Source organism: Apium graveolens, chromosome 6 (genome assembly GCF_009905375.1).
Source record: "Apium graveolens cultivar Ventura chromosome 6, ASM990537v1, whole genome shotgun sequence".
In the NCBI taxonomy this organism is placed as follows: Eukaryota; Viridiplantae; Streptophyta; class Magnoliopsida; order Apiales; family Apiaceae; genus Apium; species Apium graveolens.
Genome location: NC_133652.1, coordinates 116,342,800 through 116,357,770, shown reverse-complemented (window position 1 = coordinate 116,357,770; position 14,971 = coordinate 116,342,800). Strand labels below are relative to the sequence as shown.

At 40.3% G+C, this 14,971-nt stretch overlaps 1 non-coding gene across 1 annotated transcript; it reads left to right on the top strand.

Moving 5' to 3' along the window:
* The first annotated feature begins 9,319 nt into the window (after positions 1-9,319).
* Positions 9,320-9,426, top strand: LOC141669433 (small nucleolar RNA R71). Its single transcript, XR_012553719.1, has one exon. It is a non-coding gene; the product is annotated as a small nucleolar RNA R71 (small nucleolar RNA).
* The last annotated feature ends 5,545 nt before the right edge of the window (positions 9,427-14,971 follow it).

Genomic DNA, 14,971 nt, shown 5'->3' with positions numbered 1-14,971 from the left:
AAATTTCAGCTGAAAATTTTGCCTATAAATATACTATTATAAACCCTATTTTTATTCCAACCCAAAAAAAACCCAAAAGTTTTAGAAAACCAAATTCTTTCCACCTCCTCCTCCTTAACGTCGTTTTCTTGGTGGATACCGGTGGAGTGCTTCACGTTTGAGGAGCAGCTGCTAAGGATCTCCGATCGTTGCTCTTGGATCGCATATTAAAGGTTAGTAATCGATCCCTATATTTTTACCACGATTTATATGCTTTTATTTGGATTTTATGTGTGTAAAAGTGTTTTACCATGCCTCCGCTGCGATTAAAATCCAACAATATTTGCCTATTTTTAAATTTAACCTCTGTTAGGGCGAAAACACGCGCTAATATTCACGCAAGTATACGCGTTCGCAAGTAATATAGAATATTTTCTAGTTCGTTCCCTCAGAGACTCAGACTAAATTATTGTCTAATTAAACTCACTCACCAATGTATGATTACTTCTCAATGTTAAGATAATAACACTTAAAATTGTTGATTAAATATTAACTATAATTAACTACTTAATTAACCACTTAACTAACACTTCAATTTATCAATAATAAAACACTCATGAGATCACAACTTCATTATTACTTCCTTCTATAGCCATTGTTACTACCTTTAGCATGTGACAGCGATGATATTAATCGAATAACACGAAACTGATAAAAGCCAACTTTCATTGTACTAATACCATTCTATCAAGCATCCACAATTAAGATAGAAGTTGAATAGTCATCAATTATGTTGAGTTCCTATATGTCTACAGAAATTGACAACACAACGATTTAAGCACAAGTTATTCCTTTTTGATTACATAGGGCAAATAAAACTGTTAGAGTTACCCACTAATCATGCACAACGTACATGAACCTATGCTACCATGGCAAGTTCTAAATCTCAAGATCCACCGTCGCTTCACAAGAGATTAACACCCTATCTTATATGTTCGCGACGCACATAAGACGAATACGCATAACCAATACTAGATATCAAGCAATCATCACACACTAAAGTATTAAACAATTAACTAAAGAATTCCATAATAAATCCGTTGCAACCCCATGATCATGATTAGCCCGTAATAGAACTTATCACCATCATGGGTTCATATGAAATCATGATAAACAAACACAAGAAAATAATAACTAAACTAATTATATTAAAACAGAGTACGTCACAAGAGTAAATAAGTCAAAGCAAGAAAACTAGCATCCAACGTTACAACGAAACAAGAATCACAAGAAAATATGCTTCCTCTTCGTTGCGGTGTGCTAAATCGGTCTTCTTCCTTATCTCCTTCGCTTCTTGCGTAAAACACAATCTTCTTCTTCTTAATCCCCCCTGTGAAAACGTCTCAAATCTACTTATATAATAGTCCCATAAAACTCAGATTACATAGAAGTTGGAAGCCAAACAGAAGTAGAAGTCTAAAATAATTCAGCAAAATTCCCGACCCTGCGCGGCCGCTCAGCATAGCTGCGCGGGCGCACAGGTTGCTGCGCGGCCGCTCAGCATAGCTGCGTGGGCGCGCAGGCCTCCACTGGAAAAAATCCAAGTTTGCTCCGTTTCTTCGCCGTAATCTGCCCGTTCCTTTCGTCTCGCAATGGTGAACACATGCCAAGGCTTATTCTTGATGATTCCTCCCCCGAAATGCAACTAATACCCTGAAATGCATAAACACTAGAAAAACGCATCAAATACACAAAATACTTGATTTCAAGACACCAATTTAAGCCATTTTAAGACGTTCTAAGTGGTATAAAATGCCACTTATCACACCCCCAAACTTAAATCGATGCTTGCCCTCAAGCGTCACAGACTCAAAAACAAATAAAAATATGCATGAATGCAATCTATATGAAAATGCAGCGATCCCCCTTACTACAATTAATCAACCAAATTGCCACATCTCAACGAATGCAGTTAGACAACTAAAGATCAATAAACTCATGCAAACGGACATACAGCCAGAAACGTGGTGTGTGCAAATGCTTAACAGATATGCTTCGGAACTAGACCAATTACTATGACTAGACTATCTTTAAGGCAATCCTACGATTATACAAAGAATAAAAATTCCAGGCACAAAGTGATATACAACACTACAAGAACTCTGGAGCTTACTACGGAATCGTGCTTTTTATTTACAACTCAAATGCTTATTTGACCGTGCAATGAGTGAGGTCCACAAAAGACTTATACAATGATATCCATGTAACGAGCGTTAGGTTAGCGGATCCCAGACTCTAAAAGCCTTAGGTCGCTAGGCACAAAGTCCCCTAAGAACTTAATAACTCGAATACCAAAGAGCCCACTCTTGATCAATTATGCCAATTTTATTTTTTTTTAATTTCTGAGCAAGTGCGTTTCGCTCCATCTTGCTCAACCCTAGACTACTCGCAACATACGCGAGCCGGCTACTAGCCATTTGACGCCTAGCCACAACTAGCAACAACTTCCATATTTTTTTCTCCAAAATTTTTCTTTTTCATGTCTTTATCACTAAGAACCTATAATCGAATTCTAAGCATAATAAGTAGATTGACCTTGAAAACAACCAAATCATAACACAATCTAGCCCTTTCGCATTCTCTAAGACTTAGTGGACTTACAATTGTTTCTAGCATGCATATCAACCTACACAACTTAATATCACTTTAATGCTATCACTACACTCACATCAATATCACAATTCAGTCGATAAATCATTGCAAAAGGGATCATGGTAAATGCATGAGCTACATGACATTCATAAAAAAAACTATATGGCATAAATTATGCAACTATATGAACTAAACTATCATGAATATGCAACTAAATGACACACACACACAATATTCCTTAACTACCACCCCCAAACTAAAAATCTTCACTGTCCTCAGTGAAAGTAGTAGAAAGGAACACAGGGTATACCTACTCGGAGTCATCATCATCATCACCCTCAGTGGGTGGAGTATCAGGCGGCGGGTATGCAGAGTCCTCACCAAAAACTGGCCACTGGATATCAGCTCCAAGGCCTCGAAAAGCAGTCCCTAACGCAAGGGTGAGTTCCTGAGCAAACCTGCTCTGTGTCTTATACATGGCATCCATCCACCGTGAAAGCCTCCTATACTGGGCATCAACCATCCCAGCACCCTCCTGAGTTCTCGAAGAACCAGCCTCATCACGCCCTGGCCTAGCCATAGTAGCACCTCGTGCTGGACGCCCTCCTGGAAGACGATAACCCAGCCCATGCTCCTCAGGCTCACCACCGGTCCACTCCTGCATCCCATTCAGAGTGCCAGAATCAATCGGAGCGGCTAGCAACTGCAACTGCTCATGAGCCGGCCAGTTCACTCCCACTGCTCGGCATAGCTTCGTAACCGTAGATGCATAAGGGATGTTCATATACTTTGCTCCCCTCAAAAACTTCAGAATTCCTTGGTAGATAAACTCACCAAGGTCCACATAGTACTCCTCATTCAGAATTCCCCACAACAGCTGTGCTCTCTCAACTGTGACCTCGTGTGCATGCGAAGAAGGCAAAATATTAGCACAAATAAATGCATTCCATGCACGGGCATACCTGTTCATGGCGATCGCCGGAAAGTGACGATACTCATTATTGCCTGTACTGCGGGTCCAAACTGTGCCCGGTCGACAGAGAGTCGCACAAATCAAATCCAAGTCAAAATCCTCAGCAGTCTTTTCATTCCAGTTCTCCTCCTCGGGCTTCCTCTCTCGCTGTCCAATCACACGGCGAATCGCCGCAGGATGATAATCAATCGTCAGCCCACGGACCACAGAAAACCCATTCTTTTCAGCCTTTGCGTTCGCGTAGAACTCGGGAACAACGCTCATCGGTACTGCTTCGGGTGACTCACAAAAAGCTATCCACCCCTGCTCTGCAATTATGGGCAACAACTCACCATCCCTCCCCGATGGTAAAAACCTCCTCTCCTTCAGAATCGGCTTACCCAACAGCCTAGTGTACTCCTCCTCCGCGGCTCTGTCAGTTAACCGAGGCCTTGCAGCAGTACCCCTCAATGAATCAGCAGTAGGAACTGTGCTGCTGCTGTCAATAGTGCATGCTCTCTTGGGTGCCATTGATTCGTGAATAAAAGCATGTAAGAACTGATATTTGATGTTTGTGAGAGGGTTTAAGTGTAGGAAGTTTTGTGGGAGATATGTAGGATAGGTGTATGTATATATAGGGTGTGGATTAGATTAGGGTTTGGGAATTAAGGGATAAAATGATGGGGTAGTGGGAATAAATCATGGGTTTATCTGTTTTTGTGTTTGTTTTTGTTTGGTTTTTTTTTTTCTCTGAACTGTAAAAAAAATTTCTGGTGCTCGACCCCTGCGCGGCCGCTCAGCATAGCTGCGCGGGCGCTCAGCTTGCTGCGCGGGCGCGCAGGGGGTCACTGGAAAAAAAAAAATTTTCAGCCCCTGTTTTCTGATTTTTTTATGTTTTTGGATAGGTTATTAACTTCTAAGGGTTCCTGTAACAATAATTCATGGGTTGCCTCCCACGCAGCGCTTCTTTTTCGTCATTAGCTTGACGTTTCGTACCCTGCTCAAGTAGTCAACAAAATGGCACTAACCACTTCTCGGTTTGCCATGTCCCCATAGTAGTGCTTCAACCGCTGACCGTTAACCTTGAATGCTTGGTCCGGATCATTCTCAAAAATTTCCACCGCTCCATGTGGAAACACAGTTTTGACAATAAAAGGTCCAGACCACCTTGATTTCAACTTCCCAGGAAAAAGTCGGAGCCGAGAGTTGAATAAGAGAACTTGTTGCCCTGGTACAAATAACTTTGGATGTAGCTTCCTATCGTGCCACCTCTTCACCTTTTCCTTATACATTTTGTTATTTTCGTACGCTTGAAGTCGAAATTCATCCAGTTCATTAAGCTGAAGCATTCTTTTCTTACCAGCTGCATCTAAATCCAGGTTCAACTTCTTCAATGCCCAGTAGGCCTTATGCTCAAGCTCCGCAGGTAGATGACATCCCTTACCGTACACCAACTGGAACGGTGACATCCCAAGTGGAGTTTTGTATGCTGTTCTGTAAGCCCAAACAGCTTCATCGAGCTTTAAAGACCAATCCTTCCTTGACGGAAAAACAACCTTCTCTAGAATGCGCTTTATCTCTCTGTTAGACACTTCCGCTTGACCATTTGTTTGCAGATGATAGGCAGTAGCTACTCGATGATTCACATTATAACGCTGCATCATAGAAGTGAACTTACGGTTACAAAAATGCGATCCTTCATCACTTATGATTACCCGAGGTGTTCCAAACCTTGTGAAAATTTGCTTATGAAGAAAATTTAGTACTGCCTTTGCATCATTTGTCGGTAAAGCTTTAACTTCGACCCATTTTGAGACATAATCGACTGCCAGCAAGATGTACTGATTATTGCAAGACGAGATAAAAGGCCCCATGAAATCGATTCTCCATACATCAAAGACCTCGACTTCAAGCATCACATTTAATGGCATTTCATCCTTCCTTGACAAATTTCCCACTCTTTGGCAACGATCACACCTTAAAACAAACTGATGAGCATCCTTGAACAAAGTAGGCCAGAAAAAACCTGCTTGCAGAATACGAGATGCCGTCTTCTCACCTCCATAGTGTCCCCCATAAACCGTGGAATGGCAGTCTCGTAATATCCCCTCCGTCTCACAGAACGGGATACATCTCCTGATGATCTGGTCAGCTCCATGTCTAAACAAATATGGTTCATCCCACATATACCACTTCACCTCATGCAGAAACTTCTTCTTTTGAGCGGATGTCAAATTAAGAGGCATTATATTGCTGACGAGATAGTTTACAATATCTGCAAACCATGGTTCTTCCTCCTGAATTACAAACAACTGCTCATCCGGAAAAGATTCATTGATTAACGTCCTATCTTGTGAAGTAGAATCGGGATTCTCCAACCTAGAGAGATGGTCAGCTACTTGATTCTCAGTACCTTTTCTATCTTTGATCTCTAACTCAAATTCCTGAAGTAAAAGCACCCAATGAATGAGTCTCGGCTTCGAATCCTTCTTAGAAACCAGATAGCGAATAGCTGCATGATCAGTGAATACTGTTACTTTCGTACCAAGCAGATAAGATCGAAATTTCTCAAAGCCAAAGACTATAGCCAAAAGCTCCTTCTCAGTAGTGGTGTAGTTCAATTGGGCACCATTTAAAGTCTTACTCGCATAGTAGACCGCATGGAAGAGATTTTTCTTGCGCTGTTCCAGAACTGCACCTACCGCATAATCACTCGCATCACACATCATCTCAAATGGTTCTGTCCAATCTGGTGCTGTAATGACTGGTGCCGTGATCAAACTCTCCTTGAGAGTCTCAAATGCTGCCAAACATTCATCATCAAATTTGAAAGGCACATCTTTCTCAAGCAAATTGCACAACGGCTTAGATATCTTTGAAAAGTCCTTGATGAATCGCCGATAAAAACCCGTATGACCAAGAAAACTACGGATTCCTTTCACAGAATTAGGTGGGGGAAGATTTTCAATGACTCCCACCTTGGCCTTGTCCACCTCCAGACCTTTGCTAGAGACCTTATGCCCAAGGATAATGCCTTCACGCACCATAAAATAACATTTCTCCCAATTAAGCACCAAATTAGTTTCCACGCATCTTTTGAGTACGGCGCGCAGATTATTCAAACATTCATCATATGAGTGTCCAAAGACGGAGAAGTCATCCATGAACACTTCGACGTTATTTCCAATCATGTCAGAGAATATAGCCATCATACATCTCTGAAAGGTGGTCGGTGCGCCACATAACCCAAACGAAACTCTGCGAAAAGCAAATGTGCCAAATGGACAAGTGAAGGTAGTCTTTTCCTGATCCTCTGGTGCAATACAAATCTGATTATACCCGGAATAACCATCCAGAAGACAAAAATACTCATGACCCGCCAATCTGTCAAGCATCTGATCAATAAATGGAAGGGGGAAGTGATCTTTCCTTGTGGCTTTGTTCAATTTTCTATAATCCATGCATACTCTCCATCCTGTAACTGTTCGAGTAGGGATGAGCTCATTCTTTTCATTTGCGACCACAGTGATACCTCCCTTCTTAGGTACACATTGTACGGGGCTCACCCACGAGCTATCAGAAATAGGATAAATGATGCCTGCATCTAGCCATTTCAGAATTTCATTCTTCACCACCTCCTTCATGATGGGATTCAGTCTTCGCTGTTGTTCCACAGTTGGCTTACTACCTTCCTCTAGCAGAATTTTATGCATACAATATGAAGGACTTATCCCCTTGATGTCTGCTATGGTCCATCCTATAGCCGATTTGAATTTTCTCAAAATCCTTAAGAGCTTGTCTTCCTCACTACCTGAAAGGTTAGATGAAATAATAACAGGTAACGTAGATGAATCACCTAAAAAAGCATACCTCAAGTGTTCAGGTAATGGCTTGAGCTCCAAGGTAGGTGCTTCCTCTATTGATGGTTTGAGCTTCCCTTCAGCGTTCTTGAGGTCAAAAGTACCAAGAGATTCAAATGGTATGTCCAGCTTTCGCTTCCAGGGAGAAGCGTTCAGATATTATAATTGCTCGTTGCTATCTTCATCATCGTTGTCAAAATCCCCCACTAAGGCCTTTTCCAATGCATCAGACATTAGCATGTGATCGAGTTCCGAAGTAACCGCAGAATCAATCACATCCACTTTTAAGCACTCCTCATCTTCTGTAGGGAATTTCATTGCCTTGAATACGTTGAAGATCACATCCTGATCTTGGACCCGCATAGTAAGTTCACCTTTTTGCACATCTATCAAGGTACGGCCAGTAGCCAAGAAAGGCCTCCCCAAGATTATGGGAATCTTCTTATCTTCCTCAAAATCCAGAATAACAAAATCTGCTGGAAAGAAGAGCTTATCCACTTTGACGAGCACATCCTCAACTATGCCCCTTGGGTAAGTAATGGAACGGTCAGCCAATTGTAGTGACATGTACGTGGGTTTTGGATCAGGCAGATCCAGTTTTTTAAAGATCGATAACGGCATCAGATTAATGCTTGCTCCCAAATCACAAAGGCACTTGTCAAACGTCAGATTGCCAATTGTGCAAGGAATGGTGAAGCTTCCTGGATCTTTCAGTTTTGGTGGTAACTTTTATTGCAGAACAGCGCTGCATTCTTCCGTGAGAGCAACGGTTTCAAGGTCATCCAGTTTCACCTTCCTTGAAAGAATAGTTTTCATAAACTTCGCATAACTAGGCATTTGTTCCAGAGCCTCAGCGAAAGGTATATTGATGTGAAATTTCTTGAACACCTCCAGAAACTTCCCGAACTGTCTATCCAGCTTTTGTTGCTGCAATCTCTTAGGAAAAGGTGGTGGAGGATAGAGCTGTTTCTCCCCTGTATTAGCCTCAGGCAGAGTGTGTTCAACAGTAGTCTTCCTTGGTTCCGCCGCTTTCTCCTTTTGCTTAGATTCTTCACCTCTAATTTCAGCTTCTACTTCTTTTGCCTTTTCAGCATCAGCTACTTTTCCAGACCTTAAGGTAATAGCCTTGACTTGCTCTTTAGCTTCCTTCCTGCCTGGTACTTCCGAGTCACTGGGAAGAGTGCCAGGTTGACGATTGAGCACTGCATTGGCTAATTGACCAATTTGATTTTCCAAGGTCTTGATAGAAACCGCCTGACTCTTGCACAACAGCTTAAGTTCCTCAAAATCAGCACTAGTAGGTGCAGCTGCACTTCCCTGTTGAGGATATGATTGCCTTGTAGCATACTGCTGTGGTTGCTGGAATCCAGGTGGGTTAAACTGTTTACTCACTCCTTGCTGATATGGTGGCTGAATAGCATTCTGATTATTCCCCCAGCTGAAATTTGGATGATTTCTGTTGTTAGGATGATAGGTCGCTGGCACAGGCTGCTGTTGTCGCTGATAATTATTCACATACTGAACAGATTCGTTTACAAGAGAACACTGATCCGTAGCATGAGAACCTGCACAAAGCTCACAAACCATAGCTATTTGATTAACTCCATACGTAGCCAAAGAATTAACCTTCATTGATAGCGCTTGGAGCTGGGCTGCAATAGCGGTGGCTGCATCAACTTCCAGAATACCTGCTACCTTGCCTGACGTCATCCTCTGAGTTGGGTTTTGATGCTCATTTGCAGCCATCGTCTCGATAAGATTATACGCCTCAGTATAGCTTTTAGCCCATAAGGCGCCTCCAGCTGCTGCATTGAGCATGGGCTGAGATTGGGCCCCCAAACCATTATAGAAACCAGTGATCACCATCCAATCCGGCATTCCATGATGTGGACATTTTCTCAACATTTCCTTGTAGCGTTCCCAAGCCTCGCACATAGATTCTGTAGGTTGCTGCGCAAACTGAGTAAGAGCACTCCTCATAGCAGCAGTCTTTGCCATCGGATAAAACTTCACCAGAAACTTTTGCGCAAGATCTTGCCACGTAGTGATGGACCCAGCTGGTTCAGAATGTAACCAGTCTTTAGCCTTGTCCCTTAGTGAGAATGGGAAAAGCCTCAACTTGATAGCCTCATCAGTCACGCCATTATACTTAAAAGTGCTGCAGATCTCGACAAAATTCCTTATGTGCATGTTGGGGTCTTCAGTTGCCGCTCCTCCAAAAGAAACAGAATTCTGCACCATCCGAATAGTGCCCGGCTTGATTTCAAAGGTGTTAGCTTGAATAGCCGGATGAAGGATGCTTGACTGAATGTCATCAATTTTAGGCCGAGAAAAATCCATAAGAGCTGGATCGGCTTGAACAATACGATCTCCCATGTTTACTGGTTCTTTCTGCTCAGTTCCTGAATCCGAATTCTCAAAATCTAACTTCTCCGAAATATCAAGAACTTCGTATGTCTCCTCAGCTGTATCTAAAGTCCTCTTGCGAGCACGAGAACGAGTTTGCATAAACGCTTGCTAAAGCACCTGAAACACAACCAGAAAAAATAAGTAACTACTACGTCCTAATCACTGAGTCCTAATGACCAATGATGGTAAGTACATAAACTAAACAAATACGCCGAGTCCCCGGCAGCGGCACCAAAAACTTGTTAGGGCGAAAACACGCGCTAATATTCACGCAAGTATACGCGTTCGCAAGTAATATAGAATATTTTCTAGTTCGTTCCCTCAGAGACTCAGACTAAATTATTGTCTAATTAAACTCACTCACCAATGTATGATTACTTCTCAATGTTAAGATAATAACACTTAAAATTGTTGATTAAATATTAACTATAATTAACTACTTAATTAACCACTTAACTAACACTTCAATTTATCAATAATAAAACACTCATGAGATCACAACTTCATTATTACTTCCTTCTATAGCCATTGTTATTACCTTTAGCATGTGACAGTGATGATATTAATCGAATAACACGAAACTGATAAAAGCCAACTTTCATTGTACTAATACCATTCTACCAAGCATCCACAATTAAGATAGAAGTTGAATAGTCATCAATTATATTGAGTTCCTATATGTCTACAGAAATTGACAACACAACGATTTAAGCACAAGTTATTCCTTTTTGATTACATAGGGCAAATAAAATTGTTAGAGTTACCCACTAATCATGCACAACGTACATGAACCTATGCTAGCATGGCAAGTTCTAAATCTCAAGATCCACCGTCGCTTCACAAGAGATTAACACCCTATCTTATATGTTCGCGACGCACATAAGACGAATACGCACAACCAATACTAGATATCAAGCAATCATCACACACTAAAGTATTAAACAATTAACTAAAGAATTCCATAATAAATCCGTTGCAACCCCATGATCACGATTAGCCCATAATAGAACTTATCGCCATCATGGGTTCATATGAAATCATGATTGTTAGGAATATATATGCATTAGTTTGATGATATGTTTAACAAAACACTTAAGTAGAAATTCAGTGTCTGTAGCCTCAACGGATAAGACCACTTTGGCTATCCGTTGATGGTGTAGCTTTACTTAGAAATAAGTCTAGTGTTGTAGCATATTTCAGTCTCTGTATTTAAGATGTAATTCTTAGAAGTTGAGAGAAACTATGAGTCATGTTGACTACTAGAAGATATGCAGATAGGAAGGCCAATTGTAAATATTTCATGCCTTGTAATTTTGTATAAATGAAGTGGTATCAACGGATGACTTAAAGACCTTCAACGGATGAGAAGCTAAGCTTCAACGGATGTCTCTAAAGCTTCAACGGATAACATCCTTCAACGGATGAGTGCATCAACGGATGAAAGCTTCAACGGATGTTCTGTTGATTAACCGTTGATAAGTGGTAGTTGTACCTACAAACAGAGGCACGTGGGTGAACAGAGATAACTGAAATGTGGCAGCCTAATTTCAGGAACATCAGAAAAAGCAGCCGTTCTACTCTAGTATAAAGAGACATTAAGTCAACAATGTACTGGAGTGAACTGGAGAAGAAACAAGTGGAGATCTTACTTTATTATTTTATATATCCTTGTCTTCACTTGTAAACTTGGTAACATATAAACCAAGTAGTAGCTAGTAATTAGATAAGAATTTTTCCAGAGCTGTTTAGAAAAATCTTGAGAGAAAAATTATCTAGTTTGTACTAGGATGCAGCTGTGATCAAATTCTTAGATCCAGAATTTCTGAAATACCATCTCTGGTGGAACAACAAATCCACCAGAAAAGTTTTTAAAGGTTTATTGTGTTCTTTACATTTGTGTTTGAATATATATCTGTCTGTATCAGCTTAAAGCAATTCACACACTTGTTCATCTTGAACACACAGTCTTTATAAACTGCTCAAAACTTGAAAAAGTTTTGAGATTTACATTCAACCCCCCTTCTGTAAATCTCATTGTTAGTTCTCTAGAAATAACAATTGGTATCAGAGCAGGCTCTTGACAAACAAAGAGTTTAAAGATCTTGGAATCTAACAAAGATGAGTAAGAAGGATATTGGAGTAAAAATCCCAGTTCTTGACAGAGACAGTTATCACCACTGGAAGGTGAAAATGCACCTTCATCTACTCTCCCAAGATGAAGGTTATGTAAACTGTATTGAGAATGGTCCTCACATTCCCCACAAAGTAGCCACAGTTGCTACGGCCACAATTGCTGTTGGTCAATCCATTCCAAAACCTAGAGCAGAATGGACAATGGAAGACACAGAAGAAGTCCACAAGGATAAGAAGGCTATGAACATTTTTGTTTAATGGTCTTGACAAGGATATGTTTGATAATGTAATAAATTGCTCAACTGCCAAAGAGGTTTGGGACACAGTTCAGCTGCTGTGTGAAGGTACAGAACAAGTAAAAGAGAACAAGATGCAGCTTCTCATTCAACAGTATGAGTATTTTCATTTTGAAGAAAATGAATCTTTAAATGACACATTTAACAGATTCCAAACGCTGTTGAATGGATTGAAGCTGTATGGTAGAGTGTACCAGGTGAAGGATTCAAATCTTAAATTCTTAAGATCCTTGCCAAAGGAATGGAAACCCATGACTGTCTCCTTAAGAAACTCTCAGGATTATAAGGACTTCACTCTTGAAAGATTATATGGAATCTTGAAGACTTATGAACTAGAGTTGGAACAGGATGAGGTATTGGAGAAGGGGAGAAAGAAAGGAAGTTCAGTTGCATTGGTAGCTGAAAATGAGAGGGAATGCAGACAAGAAACTGTGAGATCTACATTAAACTCCAAAGATGGTACAAGATATCAGGAATCAAGCAAAGGAAAAGAGCAAGTTACTGAGAATGAAGACAACTCCAGTCAAGATGACTCTGATAGTGTTGATGAGCATCTTGCATTTCTGTCCAGGAGATTTGCAAAGATGAAGTTTAAGAAAAACACTAGAGCCACTAAACCTCATAAGAACATGGTGGACAAATCAAAGTTCAAGTGTTTCAATTGTGGTATAAGTGGACACTTTGCAAGTGAGTGCAGAAAGCCAACTTCTGAAAAGAAGAAATTTGACCAAGTAGATTACAAGAAGAAATATTTTGATCTGCTCAAGCAAAAGGAAAGGGCTTTCATTACTCAAGAAAAAGATTGGGCAGCTGATGGAGAGGAAGAGAATGAAGATGTGGAGTATGTCAACTTAGCTCTCATGGCTGATTCTGAGGAAAATGAAGTTAGTTCATCAAGCAATCAGGTAACAACTCAGGTAATCACTACTGATGTAACACAACTTACTAAAGAAGAGTGCAATGATGCTTTTAATGACATGTCTACTGAATTGTATCATTTGCGTGTGTCTCTTAAATCTCTTGCTAAAGAAAATAGTAGGATTAAAGAGAACAATCTGTTTTTAAGTAATAGAAATGCTATGTTAGAAGATAAGTTGATTGACCTAGAGAAAACCAAGCTGCATTGTATATCTGTTGAGAATGAACTAGCTGAATCTATTAAGAAAGTAGAAATACTTTCTAATCAATTAAAGAGAGAGCAAGAGGTGATTAAAGCCTGGAAAACATCTAGGGATGTTAGTGCTCAAATTGCCAAGGTCCAAGGAATTGAATCATTCTGTGAAACTGCCTGGGATAAAAACAAAAAGAAACTGGAATTAATTGATGGGCTGTCAACGGATGTGGAATCAACGGATGATGAAGGTTATCCGTTGAAGGAAGAAAATGAGCATCCGTTGAAGGTTCCTCAATTAAAACAGGCAGATGTTTCTATTAGTGAAAATCTAAAGAAACTCAACAAAAAGTTTGGTTCAACTTCCAAGAACTTTGTTAAAGAAGAAGCAAGCACATCCAAAGATGTCAGTAAGGTGAATATAGGGCACATGACCTTAGAACAGTTAAATAATAGGCTCAAGATGGTTGAGGATAAAAAGGAAACTAAAAGAAAATCTAACAGAAATGGGAAGGTAGGTGTTAACAAACATAACAATTACACACCTGATAGGTATGCTCCTAGAAAAAGCTGTGTGCATTGTAGTAGTGTTAATCATCTATCTGCTAATTGCAAATCTATTAAGAAAACCCCCATAACTGTACCCTCTTCCATGCCTAACATGTTTGCATCATCTCTACATGCTATGCCTACTATGTCTCAACAGAATCCTTATGCACATTTTGCAAACATGCCATATTTTAACAATCCTTATCTTGCTGCATTTAGTATGCCTCAAATGCCATACAATATGCCTATGTGGAATAACATGTATGCACAATCCATGCCTTATCATATTCCAAATGTGCTAAATGATTCTGTGACTAACCCTACACCTCAACCAACTACATCCAAGACCAAGGTTGACTCAAAGTTACCTAAGTCTAGAGATGCAGGAGGAATGAAGTCTAGGAGAAAGGCTAACAAGAATGGACCCAAGGAAACTTGGGTACCAAAATCAAATTGATTGATTTTATGGTGTGCAGGGAAATAGAAGAAATCTATGGTACTTGGACAGTGGCTGTTCAAGACACATGACAGGAGATTTCTCCCTGCTCACAGAGTTTAAGGAAAGAGCTGGCCCTAGCATAACCTTTGGAGATGACAGCAAAGGGTTTACTATGGGATATGGCTTGATTTCAACAAGGAATGTCATCATTGATGAAGTTGCATTAGTTGATGGTCTCAAACATAACTTACTGAGCATCAGTCAACTATGTGATAAAGGGAATACAGTTTCCTTCAATTCTGAAGCCTGTGTTGTCACTAGTAAGAAAGACAACAAAGTGGTTCTAACTGGAGTTAGAAAAGGAAATGTGTACTTAGCTGACTTCAACTCTGCAAATGCAGAATCTATTACTTGTCTCTTCAGCAAAGCAAGTTCAGTTGAGAGTTGGCTATGGCACAAGAAGCTATCCCATTTGAATTTCAAGACAATGAATGATCTAGTCAAAAAGGACCTAGTAAGAGGAATTCCTCTTGTTGAATTCTCAAGGGATGGTTTGTGTGATGCTTGTCAGAAAGGCAAACAAAGGAAAGC